General features: G+C 42.5%; 1 protein-coding gene and 1 pseudogene across 1 annotated transcript in view; both read right to left on the bottom strand.

Annotated features, from left to right (window-relative positions):
• LOC126199334 (putative phospholipase B-like lamina ancestor) overlaps window positions 1-17,768 on the bottom strand; it is a 155,719-nt gene extending 137,951 nt beyond the window's left edge. The window contains exon 1 of the mRNA XM_049936195.1: window positions 17,602-17,768. The gene's annotated coding sequence lies outside the window, so the exon portion shown is untranslated. The remainder of the gene's footprint in view (window positions 1-17,601) is intronic.
• On the bottom strand, window positions 14,096-14,213 carry LOC126209019 (5S ribosomal RNA; annotated as a pseudogene).
• Window positions 17,769-17,983: the final 215 nt, after the last annotated feature.

Genomic DNA, 17,983 nt, shown 5'->3' with positions numbered 1-17,983 from the left:
AGTGTCCCCAGTTGTCAGTTTTAATATTCACATCAGTGATTCAGTACTTCCCTATATGATACATCTATGATTCGTGTGTCAAAAGACGCCTTTTCTACAGCGTCTATTGAATGCAGCTGCTGAAATTCGTCCAAGCTCATAACATGCACCCGATGGCCAAAATGTTTAAAACACGGTTGTTTAGTTGCAGAATACGAACTGCCTTTCACTTTGTGTTCAAGGTGATATCTTGTATTTGTCAGTGCAGAGACGATTGTCACGTTGCAGTTGTTCGTAGCCCACAGCATGATCTCTATAGTATTCTCTTGACGCTCTTTACAACAAAAAGGAAACATATAGTGTGGGAAAAGGACAGGTACTGAAAAAGGGCACTTCATCGTATTTCACCGTTTTTGTTTTGTTACAGCTTGCTAACAATTACCGAGTACGTAAAAATGAAATCATTCCCGAAACACCGTGCTTTAATGCATGCTTTGCGAACGTTCTTGTCCACGGAACGAATGCCCAGCCTATGGAAGGAAACCGAACAGTCTAATTTCAAAACACTCAACACACTAAGTACAGAAATCAAGAGTACCACGAAGAAAATTTAACCTGACAAGTTTCTTTGTTACCGAGCAGCATGAAAAATGTTGTGGATAATGATTTGTGAAAAGCGACAAGAGCGCAAGATGAATTTACGCATAGAAACGAATAAATCTGAATCGGAACCATAACTGGATAGGCGCGCACGTACTATATAGTTTTTACTGTGACTGCTGCTGATGCTGTTCATTTAAAAGCAAAACGCAGCTAGTAGCAAAACGACTACTAAACTCACGTACAAGTCCTTATTTAAACACGTTTGTGCTGTGTAGTAGTTTGTCATGACATTAGAGTCAGTCTGTTGACACAAACAAGTACTATTTTCTCAATTGTATAAAAATATTTCTAGCAATAATTAGTTTTAAAATGTAGGTATATTTTACCTACATCACAGTTTTCACATTTCTTCTTTACGGAACACAAAAATCTGTTTTTGAAGGACGAAGAGACCACAAACGCATCAACCTTCGGAAGATTTCCACTATCAACCTTCACAAGATTCCTTTCCACTGTTACTTAATGTATTATGAAGATACGAAGGTAAGGACAACACTACACGCAGCCCCCGAGAGGAAAAAAACAGAAACAAGTGTTTTCGATCAAGTATTCAAATCTTGCAATTTAATGTTTTACGCTTTAATGACCAAAAAGCAGGTATTTTTGAGAGTAGTGACCGAAAATAATATTTTCATTTAGAATCGCTCAAAAAATAACAATACGAACAATGTTTTTAACATAGGAAAGTAGCTTACTCAGAGACCCCTAGCGGCAGAGGGCTCAAATATATAGATATGAAGAAGAAAGATGTAGAATGTTAACACGTTTGTTATATTTAAATAACTGTAAGAGCTTTCAAATAAAAATTTCGGAAGCACACGACCAAAATTCATAGTGGATATTTCAGAAAGGTCATAGGGTACATTCTCCACATTGCTGTGAGCTGAAAAAAATAGGAATCATGTCAACCAAACAGTTCAGGACATCGACACTTATCTGCTCCAAAAAAGACATACTTACAAACACTTCTAACAATATTCGGAAGGCAGCAATTAGCGCCTTGTTAATTTATCCTTTGTTTCTTGTTTTCTTTCGAACAGTGAAAATTATTTTCGTTGTTAAATAGATCTGACTTCTTCACTGTCGAAAAAATTTTCATTAAAATGTTTATCTGTTTATCATCTTATTTATGAAAAGTGTAGGCTTTTTCTTTGTCCAGGTATCGTAAAAGGTAAATACCTTTTTGATTTGCTCGTACAACCTTTACAGCTCGTCACGAAAACAAAGCAAACAACAAAATACAATATTTTTAATAATCATTTTCTAAATGTTGTGGATATAGTAGGATCCAGGTGTTCATTAGAAGATGCTAGGCTGTTAATGGAAGAGGCCATACCTATGCAATTTGATACAATTGAAATCTCACCCACTTCTCCCTTTGAAATTAGGAAAATAATAAACTTGCTTAAAAGCAAAAACTCACATGGAATTGATGGCATTTCCAGCAAAATACTAAAAGCTTGTTCTCAACAGATAAGTAAGATTCTCAGCCACCTGTGTAATAGCTCTCTGGAACAGGGCATTTTCCCTGAAAGACTGAAATATGCTATTGTTATACCTTTGCATAAAAAGGGGGATAGATCTGATGTCAACAATTACCGTCCAATCTCCCTTCTAACAGCTTTATCCAAAATTTTTGAGAAAGTAATGTATTCAAGAGTAGCTTCACATATCTGTAAAAATGAAGTACTAACAAAATGTCAGTTTGGTTTTCAGAAAGGTTTTTCAACAGAAAATGCCATATATGCTTTCACCAGTAAAATTTTGAATGATCTGAATAACCGAACACCACCCATTGGGATTTTTTGTGATCTCTCAAAGGCTTTTGATTGTGTAAATCATGAAATTCTGCTAGACAAGCTCAAGTATTGTGGCATGAGTGGGACAGTGCACAAATGGTTTAATTCGTACCTAACTGGAAGAGTGCAGAAAGTTGAAATAAGTAGTTCTCGTAACATGCAAAGATCAGCACATTCCTCAAACTGGGGAACTATCAAGAATGGGGTTCCACAAGGGTCAGTCTTGGGTCCTTTGTTGTTCTTATTATATATTAATGACTTGCCATTCTATATTCATGAAGAGGCAAAGTTAGTTCTCTTTGCTGATGATACAAGTATAGTAATCACACCTGACAAACAAGAATTAACTGATGAAATTGTCAATACTGTCTTTCAGAAAATTACTAAGTGGTTCCTTGTAAACGGACTCTCACTGAATTTTGATAAGACACAGTACATACAGTTCCGTACAGTGAATGGTATGACGCCATTAATAAATATAGACCTTAATCAGAAGCATATAGCTAAGGTAGAATATTCCAAATTTTTAGGTGTGTCCATTGATGAGAGATTAAATTGGAAGAAACACATTGATGATCTGCTGAAACGTTTGAGTTCAGCTACTTATGCAATAAGGGTCATTGCAAATTTTGGTGATAAACATCTTAGTAAATTAGCTTACTACGCCTATTTTCACTCATTGCTTTCATATGGCATCATATTTTGGGGTAATTCATCACTGAGGAATAAAGTATTTATTGCACAAAAGCGTGTAATCAGAATAATAGCTGGAGTCCACCCAAGATCATCCTGCAGACATTTATTTAAGGATCTAGGGATATTCACAGTAGCTTCTCAGTATATATACTCTCTTATGAAATTTGTTATTAACAACCAAACCCAATTCAAAAGTAATAGCAGTGTGCATAACTACAATACTAGGAGAAAGGATGATCTTCACTATTCAAGATTAAATCTAACTTTGGCACAGAAAGGGGTGAATTATACTGGCACTAAAGTCTTTGGTCACTTACCAAATAGTATCAAAAGTCTGACAGATAACCAACAAGTATTTAAGAAGAAATTAAAAGAATTTCTGAATGACAACTCCTTCTACTCCATAGAGGAATTTTTAGATATAAATTAAGAAAAAAATATTAAAAAAATAAAAATAAAAAATAAAGAAAAACAAAAAACACAAAAAAATAAAGTTGTTGTATTAACTTAAGTATGTTGTTAAATTAACCTAATTATGTCATGTATTGGAAAATTCGACTCGTTCCACATCATTACGAAATATCGTATTCATGATCCATGGAACTAGTATTAATCTAATCTAATCTAATCTATACAGACAAAGAAGACACAAAAGCACTAAATCCAATACTGCACCAGGCGCGAGCCCAACGAGAATAGGTTGTTCGCAGACGGCGCCATAGTCGCCTATTTCTGAGCCTAAGCATTCTGCAGGATACTCGTTATTTTAGAACTCCACACTCGGCACAATCAACTGATCACTGATGTCACTATCCCAATCATGGCGTGGTTGATTGCTGATTTATATGCATGTATGTGACTCCATTTACCTGTTGACCGCATGTGTGTTGCTCAGTGGCGGATACATATGGTCGTCGCGCCCTCGCCCCCCCCCCCCCCCCCCCGTCTACTTGCGGGGCCGACCCATTGCCACCCGACCCTACTGGATCGAGTTATCGAGTGGTTGTACTTTCCTATGTAGCACGCGCGTCCGCATCAAAATAATGGTTCAAATGGCTCTGAGCACTATGGGACTTAACATCTGTGGTCATCAGTCCCCTAGAACTTAGAACTACTTAAACCTAACTAACCTAAGGACATCACACACATCCATGCCCGAGGCAGGATTCGAACCTGCGACCGTAGCAGCCGTGCGGTTCCGGACTGAGCGCCTAGAACCGCTAGACCACCGCGGCCGGCCGCGTCCGCATCATCGTATTTTATACGTTTCCGTCTGGCACATATATAGCTAACACATCCCTATGACAGAAATCGCGGCCAGTCTAGTGAACTCGATACCTACATCTACATATCTACATATATACTCCTCTAGCCACCAAGCGGAGTGTGGCGGAGGGCACTATTCGCGCCAAAAGTCATATTCCCCCTCGCCCCCCCCCCCCCCTCCACTCACGGATCGCGCGAGGGAAAAACGACCGTCTGAACGCCTCAGTACAAGCTCTTATTTCCCTTATCTTTGAATGATGATCATTGCGCGATTTGAAAGTTGGTGGTAGTAATATTTGCTCTACATCCTCGGCAAAGATCGTATTTTGGTATTTAGTGAGCAGCCCCTTCCGTTTAACGAGTACTCTATCTGCAAGGGTGTCACACTTCAAACTTTCTATGAGATTTGTAACGCTCTCGCGATGGCTACATGTATAGTCACGATTCTCGCCGCTCCTCTTTGGACCTTCTGAATCTCTTGAATCAGACCCAACTGGTAAGGGTCCCATACAGACGAACAATACTCTAAGAGTGGATGAACTAACGTATTGTCAGCTATTTCCTTAGTTGAATGACTGCATCACTTCAGGATTCTACCAATGAACCGCAATCTAGGGTTCGCCTTACCCGTTACTTGTGTAATCTGATCATTCCATTTGAGATCATTTCGAACAGTTGCGCCCAGATACTTGACGGATGTTACCGCTTCCAAAGACTGGGCATTTATTTTGTACTCGTACATTAAGGGGGATTTTCGCCCTGTTATACGCAGTAGGTTACACTTACTAATATTGAGAGATAACTGCCAGTCATTACACCACGCATTTATTTTCTGCAAATCCTCACTGATTTGTTCACAACTTCCGTGTGATACTACTTTCCTGTAGACTACAGAATCATCGACAAACAGTCTAAGGCCGCTGTCAGTACCATCAACCAGATTGTTTATGTAAATCGTAAAAAGCAGCGGACGTATTACGCTGCCCTGGGGCACACCTGAAGTTAAGTTTGTTTCTGTTGAAGTCACCCCGTTCAGGACGACATACTGGTCCCTGTCTGTTAGAAAACTTTCTATCCAACCGCATATGTCATCGGATAGACCGTAAGCGCGCACTTTTCGAAGCAAGCGACAGTGCGGAACTGAGTCGAATGCCTTTCGAAAGCCGATGAATATGGTATTAACCTGGGAGCCGGTATCTAGAGCCTGTTGTATATCATGCACAAAGAGGGCCAGCTGTGTCTCGCAAGACCGCTGTTTCCTAAAACCGTGCTGGTTTCTGCAGATGAGCTTCTCAGAGTCTAGAAAGGTCATTATGTCTGAATACAAAATATGTTCCACGATTCTACAACAAATCGATGTCAGTGAAATTGGCCGGTAATTATGTGCATCCGATTTTCTACCATTTTTATAGACTGCTATGAACTGGGCCTTCTTCGAGTCCCGTGGAACTTTCCACTGTTCCAAGGATCTCTGATAAATGTGGATAGGAATAATGCTATATTTGTAGCATAGTCAACATAAAATCTTAAACGGGGATACTGTCTGGGCTAGATATGTTATTCTGTCAGGCATTTTTTCGAGAAAAGTCGCGAATATTCTACTTTTTTCTTGCACAAACTTCGATACGTAGCGTTATAAATACGGACTATTCCCCGAATACGAAGCTATTTTATATCCAGAAGCAGTAATATTAAGACTGCATAATAAATAAGTAAAAAGTCTTAGTTGTAGCAAGTGCAAATGTGAAGATTACTCAAGAGTGACAGTGATCAGTTGATTGTGAAGTATTAATAGCAGTAATTCATGGTAATTTCTTAGTAAAAATATTGTTACGAGTCTCGTAACAATATTTTTACTAATTAGTAATGACTTGATTATTTTCCATTACGGTGAAAGTAAAGGTAGCTGAAGATGCCTTTAGCGCCCCCTCCTATGGGTTTTTCTGTATCCTCCACTGGCGTTGTTGTGTTTGCCGGTCACCGGAGCAGTTCAGGCCCATCGAATGGGTCCTGCGTCTTTCTGTTAACGCCGCACTACGCGCCTTTTCAGCGTCACCATAACAGTGAAACAAACATCGCGAGTGTGAAAGTTAAGTCTGCAACGCAACAATGGCAAGACCGAGTTATTCCATTCCACAACACATTTATTTACGATTCGTATGTGCTTATAGAGTACGCTAATACTGCCCGGAGATTTTTGAACCGACGTTTCCAAGAGATCGAAATCCGAGTCGTGATGCACTTCACGAATTAATGAACAAATTTCTTGAAACGGGAAAGGTCACGACAAGAGACGTTAAGTGACGACGTACAGTGCTCACAGAAGCTCATCTCTATGACACTGCATACCGTCTGGAAAATACCCCTAAAAAGTCACACCTTTTGCAGCTATCGCAAACTTTTTATACGTCTGTACAAAGAGTTGCTGCGGCCCCGTAAAATAACAGTAGTGCACGAACTTAAACATGGAGGTCTCCCGTCAGGGTTAGGTTTCGCGAATGGGTTCTATTTACACAGGTACATTAATTCCCAATGACCGAGCGGTTCTCGGCGCTTCAGTCCGGAACCGCGCTACTGCTACAGTAGCAGGTTCGAATCCTGCCTCGGGCATGGATGTGTGTGATGACCTTAGGTTAGTTAGGTTTAAGTAGTTCCAAGTCTAGAGGGACTGATGATGTCATATGTTAAGTCCCATAGTGCTTAGAGCCATTTGAACCACTAATTACCAAAATACTAGATATGGGACGCCGATAGACCTATTCTGCTTCATGAGGAACCGCTTCACGATCAGAAAATGGGGGGAGGGGGGGGGGTGTTGCGCAGTTAGTAGTGACCGAATTATAGGCCCAATATACACTACTGACCATTAAAATTGCTACACCAAGAAGAAATGCAGATGATAAACGGGTATTCATCGGACAAATATATTATACTAGAACTGACATGTGATTACATTTTCATACCATTTGGGTTCTTAGATCCTGAGAAATCAGTACCCACAACAACCACATCTGGCCGTAATAACGGCCTTGATACGCTTGGGCATTGAGTCAAACAGAGCTTGGATGGCGTGTACAGGTACAGCTGCCCATGCAGCTTCAACACGATACCACAGTTGATCAAGAGTAGTGACTGGCCTATTGTGACGATCCAGCTGCTCGGCCACCATTGACCACATGTTTTCAATTGGTGAGAGATCTGGAGAATGTGCTGGCCAGAGAAGCAGTCGAACATTTTCTGTATCCAGAGAGGCCCCTAGAGGACCTACAACATGCGGTCGTGCATAATCCTGCTGAAATGTAGGGTTTCGCAGGGATCGAATGAAGGGTAGAGCCACGGGTCGTAACACATCTGAAATGTAGCGTCCACTGTTCAAAGTGACCGAGACGTGTAACCAACGGCACCCCATACCATCACGCCGGGTGATAACGCCAGTATGGCGATAACGAATACACGCTTCCAATGTGCGTTCACCGTGATGTCGCCAAACACGGATGCGACCATCATGGTGCTGTAAACAGAACCTGGATTCATCCGAAAAATTGACGTTTTGCCATTCGTGCATCCAGGTTCGTCGATGAGTACACAATCGTAGGCACTCCTGTCTGTGATGCAGCGTCAAGAGTAACCGCAGCCATGGTCTCCGAGCTGATAGTCCCTGTTGCTACAAACGCCGTCGAACTGTTGTTGTCTTGCAAACGTCCCCATCTGTTGACTCAGGGATCGAGACGTGGCTGCACGACCCGTTACAGCCATGCGGATAAGATGCCTTTCATCTCGACTGCTAGTGATACGAGGCCGTTGGGATCTAGCACGGCGTTCCGTATTACCCTCCTGAACCCACCGATTCCATATTTTGCTAACAGTCATTGAATCTCGACGAACGCGATAAGCAATGTCGCGATACGATAAACCGCAATCGCGATAGGCTACAATCCGACATTTATCAAAGTCGGAAACGTGATGGTACGCATTTCTCCTCCTTCCACGAGGCATGACAACAACGTTTCACCAGGCAACGCCGATCAACTGCTGTTTGTGTATGATAAATCGGTTGGAAACTTTCCTCATGTCAGCACTTTGTAGGTGTCGCCACTGGCGCCAACCTTGTGTGTATGCTCTGAAAAGCTAATCACTTGCATATCACAGCATCTTCTTCCTGTTAAATTTCGCGTCTGAAGCACGTCATCTTCGTGGTGTAGCAATTTTAATGGCCAGTGGTGTACATATTTTTAATGACACAGTTAAGTCACAGACATATGCAAAACATTTTGCAAACGTTTTTTAATGAATCAATTGAAAAAGAATGATGCTTCGTTTTTTCAACAGGATTCGCCAAGGACTCATGCAGCCAACGTTTCTATGCACGCAGTTAACGATGACAGAGATATTAATTCAATTTCTCAAAGATAATTATATCGCGTGATGAATAATTTCTTCAGTAGATGTCAGGAACGCGTGGAAAACACTGGCTGGCAGTTCCAGCATCTCCTTGCATGACATGGGTGAGTACAAAATTTATTTCGATGTATTTTAAATTTAGTACTGCGGTACCAGACGGGCGACACGGCATCTGATTCACCAAGCAACGGAGGGCTCGATGGTCGCCAACTACTACACAGTGCTTGCTGTTATCGATGAATGGAACACCGTTATTTCGACCAAATTGCCGCTCGTGTAAACCGTCAAAAAATTTTGAAATTTGTGTGAAATGTTATGGGACTTAACTGCTAAGGTCGTCAGTCCCTAAGCTTACACACTACTTAACCTAATTCAGAATTCAGGACAAACGCACACACACACACCCATGCCCGAGGGATGACTCGAACCTCCGCCGGGACCAGCAGCACAGTTGTAAAATGTCGCTTGTTCGGAATCAGATATGTCGACGTGGAGAACTGACAGAATGGGAGTATGAGTAACAGTGTGCTCTGTCTGCCGTAGTTCAATACAGAAGAGAGCTAGGGCAGGGACTCCGCGTGCGCTACACGGGGCAACGCAATCGGTTTCCTTCGCTCACAGGTAGCTCGGGTTTGCTGACCGCCCCCACGCATGCAACAGGTGGCGCGCCGCAACCTGCAGCTGTTGCCTTGGCAACGCGTTCTGTGCCAGGCTCCGCGAGCTGCGTGAACACGCGCCGCGTGCGTGCGCTTTGCGCCACAGCTGAGCGCCTGCAGGCAGCCAAAAGGCGGGCACGTGCACCAGAGCCAGGGCCCCGGAAATTGCCTCACGTGGAACCCGCATAAACGCTGCTATCGCGGCCGGCGCGCGCAATGCCACACACGCTTCGCGCAATAACTGGCTCGAATCTGCGTCCCACACAATTGGAACAAACGCAAAACGCCAGCGCCGGCTTCTTTTTATGCTTTGGAATGTGCGTCATAAGGATCCAGTTTATACATTCAAAACGTGTGTGGTCTGTTTACAAACGTTCCTGCTTAAGGAGGGTAGGACGTCAAACGGGCCGACTTGGAGCAGGAGAGGCATCACGGGACATTTTAATTTCCACTGTCTATACTTTTACAAATAAATTCATAAAACTTTGTCAGCATGACCAGGAAGGATTCAGAATTTACACTCACAGCAGTGGAAGTTCGAAAACATAACAAAATAATTTTTTTTTACGTGTGAAATTTACTTACTAATGGCAGCATTTGTTGTTATAGGTACTCTTTTCTTCATAAGTAAGAGAGATTCTTCGATGAATTTTGCACAGCCTACAAACCATACTCGAAGGTTCAAAAATGGTTCAAATGGCTCTGAGCACTATGGGACTCAACTGCTGAGGTCATTAGTCCCCTAGAACTTAGAACTAGTTAAACCTAACTAACCTAAGGACAGCACAAACATCCATGCCCGAGGCAGGATTCGAACCTGCGACCGTAGCGGTCTTGCGGTTCCAGACTGCAGCGCCTTTAACCGCACGGCCACTTCGGCCGGCTGTACTCGAAGGTGTACGAAACTCTAGAATTTTACAAATCTATTAAAAACTGTGGTAAAAATTGAGGTAATTAACTAGAAAATTTGTGTTTTTTCTAAACATGAAGTTTAAAATATAACAGCTCATTCGTTTTTTCATAAATTAAATAAATTCTAGAGTTTCATACACCTGTAAGAATAGGTTTGTATGCTGTGCAAAATTCATCGAAGAATCTCTCTAACTTATGAAGAAAAGTGTACCTATAGCAACAAATGCAGCCATTAGTAAGTGAAATAATGATGAAATTTCACACGTAAAAAAAGATTGTTTTATTTTGTTTTCGATCTTCCATTGCAATGAGCGTGAATCCTGAATCCTTCCTGGTCATGCTGACAAAGTTTTATGAATTTATTTGTAAAAGTATAGACAGTGTAAATTAAAATGTCCTGTGGTGCCTCTCCATCTTCAAGTCGGCCCATTGGACGTCCTACCCCCCTTAAACTTAAAGGAGGCAAATAAAAATAATCCTATGTGGATGAATTGGCGAAGAACGAACAATAATTAGTAGTACAGGAACCGCTATACAGAAATACAGCCTTTGATACAGATAACTCATTGGTATACCAAGCCAACGGTATGAAGTGAACTTTGTACACAACCGTAGCACATGTAACATTTAATTAGGATCGGTTTAAAGAAATTTCTACATCTACTGAAACTTACTGACGCTGGTCTTTATACACGCCGAGACGAAGAAGACATCGATATCATATGAGTGTCGCGAGAAGAAAGGTGCGACAAATCGAACACAAAAGCAATTCAACGCTATAGGCTACAAAGCGCCCCACTGTACTGTGGACGACAAACATCTACATCTACGTGATTACTCTGTAATTCACAATAAAGTGCCTGGCAGAGGGTTCAATGAACCACCTTCACGCTGTCTCTCTACCGTTCCACTCTCGAACGGCACGCGGGAAAAAAGAGCACTTAAATTTTTCGGTGCGAGCCCTGATTTCTCTTATTTTATCGTGACGATCATTTCTACCTATGTAGGTGGATGCCAACAGAATGTTTTCGCAATTGGAGGAGAAAACTGGTGATTGAAATTTCATTTGAAGATCCCGTCGCAACGAAAACGCCTTTGTTTTAATGATTGCCACTCCAGTTCACGTATCATGTCTGTGACACTATCTCCCCTATTTCGCGATAATACAAAACGAGCTGCCCTTCTTTGTACTTTTTCGATGTCATCTGTCAGTTCCAACAGAGTTTATGAATTTCTGTACACCGTTACAAGAAGCTGGCTTCTTCTTCTTAAGTTGCCAATCCTAAGATTGATTTGCAGCAGCTCTCCATTCAGTGCGATTGTCGGCCAGCCTCTTCAATTCCGTGAAACTTCCGCATCCTAGGTCCTGCATTATCTGGCTTATGTACTTTCTTCTAGGTCTGCCTCTTGCCCTTTTGCCCTCCACAAGGCCTTCCGTTATAGTGTGGAGAAGACTTTCATGTCTCAGAATGTGTCCCATCCATATATCTCTCCTCTTCTTGACCGTCTTCCAAAGAACTGGAACTTCCTCCGCTCTCTGCAGGACTTCCTCATTTGTCATCCTGGCCGTCCATGGAATTTTTAACATCCTTCGCAGACACCACATTTCGAATCCTTCAATCCTTCTTTCGTCCTCTCCAAGTGTCCAGGTTTCGCTGCCGTAGAGAAGCACACTCCCAACAAAGGTCTTTATTAACCGCTTCCTTAACGACAGACTTATCATATTTGATGTGAGGAGTCCTTTCCTTTTATAGAATGCAGTCTTTGCCTGATTTATTCTACTTATTACATCTTTCCTACTACGACCATCTGATGTTATTCTGCTTCCCAAGTAGACAAAGTCTTGTATTTCTTTCAGCTTCTCTCCATTCAGCCTTATATTCGTAATTGCTTGATTATTTTGTTTGCTTGCAACTAAGATTTTTGTTTTTGACTTATTAATTTTCATGTTGTACCGTGTAGCAAGAGTGTTTTCCATTTCCTCCAACACTACTTGTAATTCTTCCTCATTTTCCGCTAGGACAGCAATGTCATCCGCAAAACGCAGCATATCAACTATTTTTCCCTGGATCCTGATTCCATTAGCTTGTCCTAACTTTTCTCTGACCTCGTCCATTGCTTTCTGTATGTACATATTAAAGAGGACAGGGGAGAGTGCACATCCCTGTCTCACACCCTGTTTAATTTTTGCTTGTTGTTGATGTTCCCCACATCTCACTATTGCCACCTCTTCTTTGTATATGTTCCATATCGTTCTCCTGTCCTTGTACTTAGCTCCAGTTTCCGTCAATATCTGGAATAGTTTTTTCCATTCAACCTTATCAAAGGCCTTTTCGAGGTCAACAAATGCTATGTAGGTGTCCTTTCCTTTTTCCATTCTTTTTTCTATTATGAGCCTTAGGGCCATAATGGCTTCTCGCGTACCTCTCCCTCTTCTAAAGCCAAACTGGTCTTCTGTGAGCATGCATTCCATGCTAGGTTCCATATAATCGGGCAATGGGAAATGTAGATTCTGCGAGAAAGTTGTGTTTTAATTGTATAATCATCGCTAGGAAGACTTTTTAAACCAGGACACAATAGCGCCTTTCTCAGAAATCATATACAACCGCTCACTTGACGAAAGGTCTGTTCCTACAGATTGGAAAGTAGCACATGTCACACCAATATTCAAGAAAGGAAATAGGAGTAACCCACTGAATTACAGACCCATATCACTGACCTCAATTTGCAGTAGGATTTTGGAGCATATACTGTACTCGAACATTATGAATCACCTTGAAGAAAATGACTTATCGATACATAATCAACACGGATTCAGAAAATATCGTTCTTGTGCAACACAGCTAGCTCTTTATTCCCATGAAGTAATGAGTGCTGTCGACATGGGATCTCAGATCGATTCCATAATCCTAAATTTCCAGAAGGCTTTTGATACCGTTCCTCACAAGCGACTATTAATCAAATTGCGTGCATATGGAGTATCGTCTCAGTTGTGTGATTGAATTCGTGATATCCTCTGAGAGAAGTCACATTTCGTAGTGATAGACGGTAAATCATCGAGTAGAACAGAAGTGATATATGGCGTTCCGCCAGGTAGTGTCATAAGCCCTCTGCTGTTCCTGAATGACATAAATGATCTGGTGATAATCTGAGCAGCCCCCTTAAGTTGTTTGCAGACGACGCTGTAATTTAAAGTCTAGTAAAATCATCAGACGATCAATTACAATTACAAAATGATCTAGAGAGAATTTCTGTATGGTGTGAAAAGTAGCAATTAGCACTAAACAAAGAAAAGTGCGAGGTCATCCACATGGGCACTAAAAGAAATCCGATAAATTTTGGGTATACGATAAATCGCACAAATCTAAGGGCTGTCAATTCGACTAAATACCTAGCAATTACAATTACGAGCAACTTAAATTGGGAAGACCACATAGATAATATTGTGGGGAAGGCGAAACAAAGACTGCGCTTTGTTGGCAGAACACTTAGAAGACGCAAAAAACCCACTAAAGAAAAAAGCACTCCGTCATCAGGTCACAAGTGGCCCATCGGGACCAACCGACCACCGTGTCATCCTCAGATGAGGATGCGAATAGGAGGGTCGTGTGGCCAGCACACCGCTCTCCAGGTCGTTACGGTGGTTTTCTTTGACCGGAGCCACTACTATTCGGTCGAGTAGCTCCTCAATTGGCATCACGAGGCTGAGTGCACCCCGAAAAACGGCAACAGCGCATGGCGCCCCGGATGGTCACCCATCCAAGTACCGGCCACACCCGACAGCGCTTAACTTCGGTGATCTGATGGGAACCGGTGTATCCACTGTGGCAAGGCCGTTGCCAAACCCACTAAAGAGACAGCCTACATTACCAGGACGGAGGACACCGAAAAAGTGCAAAGAAGGGCAGCTCGTTTCGTGTTATCGCGCAATAGGGGTGAGAATGTCACTGATATGATACGCCAGTGGGGGTGGCAGTCACTGAAACAAAGGCGGTTTTCTTTGCGGCGAGATCTATTTACGAAATTTCAATCACCAACTTTCCCGTCCGAATGCGAAAATATTTTGTTGACACCCATCTACGTAGGGAAAAATGATCATCATAATAAAATAAGAGAAATCAGAGCTCGAACGGAAAGCTTTAGGTGTTCCTCATTCTATCAAGATTTTCTGATAACATTACTATTCGCAGTGAAATTGAGCATTAGGGGATCAGCTGAATAGAAGGCAAACAAACATTAAAGTGTCAAGTAGCAACAAAAAGTGATTTTGAACAAACTTAATATTAATATTTGGGATTACACCGTAGCCAAAGTGAACGAATTCTGTTACCTTGGAAGCAAAATAACGGGTGAAGGGTGAAACAAGGAGTACATCAGAAGCAGACTAGCACGGACAAAGAGTTCATCCATTGTCAAAAGAAGTGAGGTAGTATCAAACACAGTGCTTAATCGGGGGAAAATATTTATGATAATGAACGTTTAGAGCGTAGCATTGTATGGGAATGAAAGTGGCAAAACGAAAAATAATGGAATAGAAGCTTCTGAGAATGTTTGTTGTGGTACTCATAAAAATTAAGCGAATTGATAAGATTATAAATGACATTCTCTGCAGTACCGGTGACGAAAGGATTTTGTGGGGGGCACTAACGAGAGGAACGGACAAAATGATAGGACGGCGAAAAACCATTGTAATAGAGGCCGTCGTAGTGGGCAAAAATTGTATGGGAAGACAGAGATTTTAACATGTAGAAGAAATAATTGTAGACGCTGAAAGTGCTGCTCTGAGATGAAGCGATGCGCACAGAAAAGAAAAGTGTGGCGAACGCACTAAAGCAGTCGGAAGACAGAAAAAAAAGAATAATATATTCGCACTTGGCGAACAATGCTTCACCGTAAGTTACTGACCTTCCACTGTTCCAGATAAGTACACATATCGGTACAGCAAACGTGTTTCGTTGTATTTTGCATAGGGGACATCACGTGGTCTGGGAAACAACTGATAACGCTAGGCAGACTTTAGCTATGTATTTCCTTCCGCATCTGGCTCAGTATGTCCGGACAAGTACCTGTCTTCAAAACCTAGACACTGGTATGAAAAAAAAAGAAAATGTTATCATAGCCTCAGCAGTATTATGTTGACGTGTCAGCACTGCATAGTTAGCACATATTACGAAATCATAAGAAACGCTGCAGTCAGCTTTTTTGTGAATGCTAAAGAATCTGGAAGAGGTTGACATGCACATCTGAAGCCCACAAAACGCCCTACAGCAGCCACTGTTCGAGTGTACTGAGTGAGCGACGTGATGAAGATTTCGGCCACCGTCAGAATCGAACCCACGTCCTGCCATCCCAGCTAAGATTCATCTGTGGTTTTCCTAAACCGCTTAAGGAAAATGTAGGGCAGATGCCTCTAAAAAGTACACAACCGATCCCCTTGAGTCCTTGCCCATTCCACGGTTGTAGTCGCTCTCCATTGACTATGTTTTCGATGGAGCGTCCCGTCCCAGTCTTTCCTTATTCAGAATATGCAGAATTCATATCTAGTTGACGCAGTAGTGGATAAATCCAGAATTTAAAAAAAGAGATAGCGCGAATGCGACATATTTCCCATTCGGTGCAGCGTCAAATAAAAAAAATGAAACTAAGAAGTCTGCTGATGGGCACTAAGAATGATACGTGTTGACCAGACAGACGCTTCTCAGCAATGTTCAATTACCGATTTCTACAGGAAAACCTTACAGTAGCTTATAACTCCGTACATATCCATAGTGTGAAGTTTGTGAGCCGTAGACTGCATGAAGAGTGCTTCTAGCGAAATTACGTCATTCGTAACTGGTATTTTATGAGATGTTACAACAATACAATGCACAACATTTACTCTAGTCATGCGCTTAACAATGATTTCAAGGGTATGGGTGAATAAAAGTAATTTTGAGCTTTATATAATCTCAGTTTGGGGAAGTTACTACCAAGCTTTCTGGTAAGTATTATGGTTCAACGGTGTGAAAAGGAACTCGGAGGAATCTAATCTCCTTTAGTGGTCGCCTGACAAGAAAGCAGAAACGTCTACAGACAGCTAAGTAGTGACTGTTGTGCCCCAGGCGAATGAGACAGTACCTTCACTGTTGATGCTGTACGCAAATAACTTATCGTTTATTATTAGCTGTAATATCAGGTTGTCCCAGATGATGCAGATATAAGTGATGAAATTCTATCCAGTAAGAACTGGAGTAATATCCAGTTGCATCTCGACAAACTATCACCCTGATGTCAAGGCCAGAAACTTGTTCTCAATGCAGGAAAGTACGTTACGTACTTCACGAAACGTAAAAACATGGTGTCCTTGAAGTACAAGATTGAGTCACAAGTAGAATCGGGCGTGCCATGCAAATATTTGGGAGCAACAGTTTGTGGAGGCATGAAATGGAGTTACCATACAATCTCAGCCGGGCGATGTGACCGAGCGGTTCTACGCGCTTCAGTCCGGAACCGCGCTGCTGCTACGGTCGCCGTTTCGAATCCTGCCTCGGGTATGGATGTGTGTGAGGTCCTTAGGTTACTTAGGTTTAAGTAGTTCTAAGTCTAGGGGACTGATGACCTCAGATGTTAAGTCCCATAGTGCTTGGAGCCATGCAATCTCATTTCTACGTAGGTAAACCAAATGGTCGGTTAATTTTCATTGGTAGAGCACTTTTAAGCAGCAATTTGTATTCTACAATTGAGGTTGCATACAAAACTCTTGTCCATCCCATGGGACCCATATCAAGCAGACTTTACAGGTAACACGGACAGTATGCAAAGAACGGAGCTCTAAATGACCAAATGCTCGCTTGACTGGCGAGAGAGTGCAATAGAAATGTCGACAAATCTAACTCTCAAGGAGAGACGTAGAATATCGCGTGATGACCCGCTTGGAAATCTTCAAGAAACCCTTCAGAGGCAGGAACCACAAAAATTCTTCAGCCCCCTATGAGATCAAACAGTTAGGTATACAGAAGGCACACAGTAATAAGTGCAGTCTTTTTGCCGTCCTCCATACTTGAATCCTCACATAGTAATTAATGAAGTACCCTCTGCAACACGGTTCACAGCGTATAGTCTTGGGATGCCTGGTCGGGTACCTTTTTCCCGTGCTTGTACTACGAGGGCCGGAAACGGGCAGAGCAAAGAGTTTGGGAGCAGAGCAGACAAGATCAGAGTGGATGGGGCGGCCAGCAGCCTAGGCTCACCTTGTCATCGAGGTCGTAGTGTACAGGCGCTGCGCTGTCGTGGTACCGGCGACTACATTCCTCACGGTCGCGACTGTCGAGGACTTGAAACCGCTCCGATTAGTCCCAAGCCCGGTGGCTCGCTGGTGCGTGCTGCTGGCTGTCCGCTGGCAGAATGGGCGCCCAGTGGCTGCGCGCGAGCGAGGCGGCTGGCCCAGCCGGAATGCCCGTCACGTGACCGTCTGGGGCGGCGGGGTGGGGGCAGGCGGCCGTTCCACTCGTCTGGACGCCGCACACCCACTCTGGCATGTGCTCCCTTCCGTCTCGTTTCTCAGAAGTGACTGACCGACAAGGACAGGGTATAAAGAAAAAAAAAGGTGCGTTTGGTCTCGACTGTGTGGTA

This window comes from Schistocerca nitens, chromosome 1 (genome assembly GCF_023898315.1).
Source record: "Schistocerca nitens isolate TAMUIC-IGC-003100 chromosome 1, iqSchNite1.1, whole genome shotgun sequence".
Taxonomy (NCBI): domain Eukaryota; kingdom Metazoa; phylum Arthropoda; class Insecta; order Orthoptera; family Acrididae; genus Schistocerca; species Schistocerca nitens.
The sequence above is the reverse complement of the archived record's forward strand: the minus strand, read 5'-3'. Positions and strand labels throughout refer to the sequence as shown.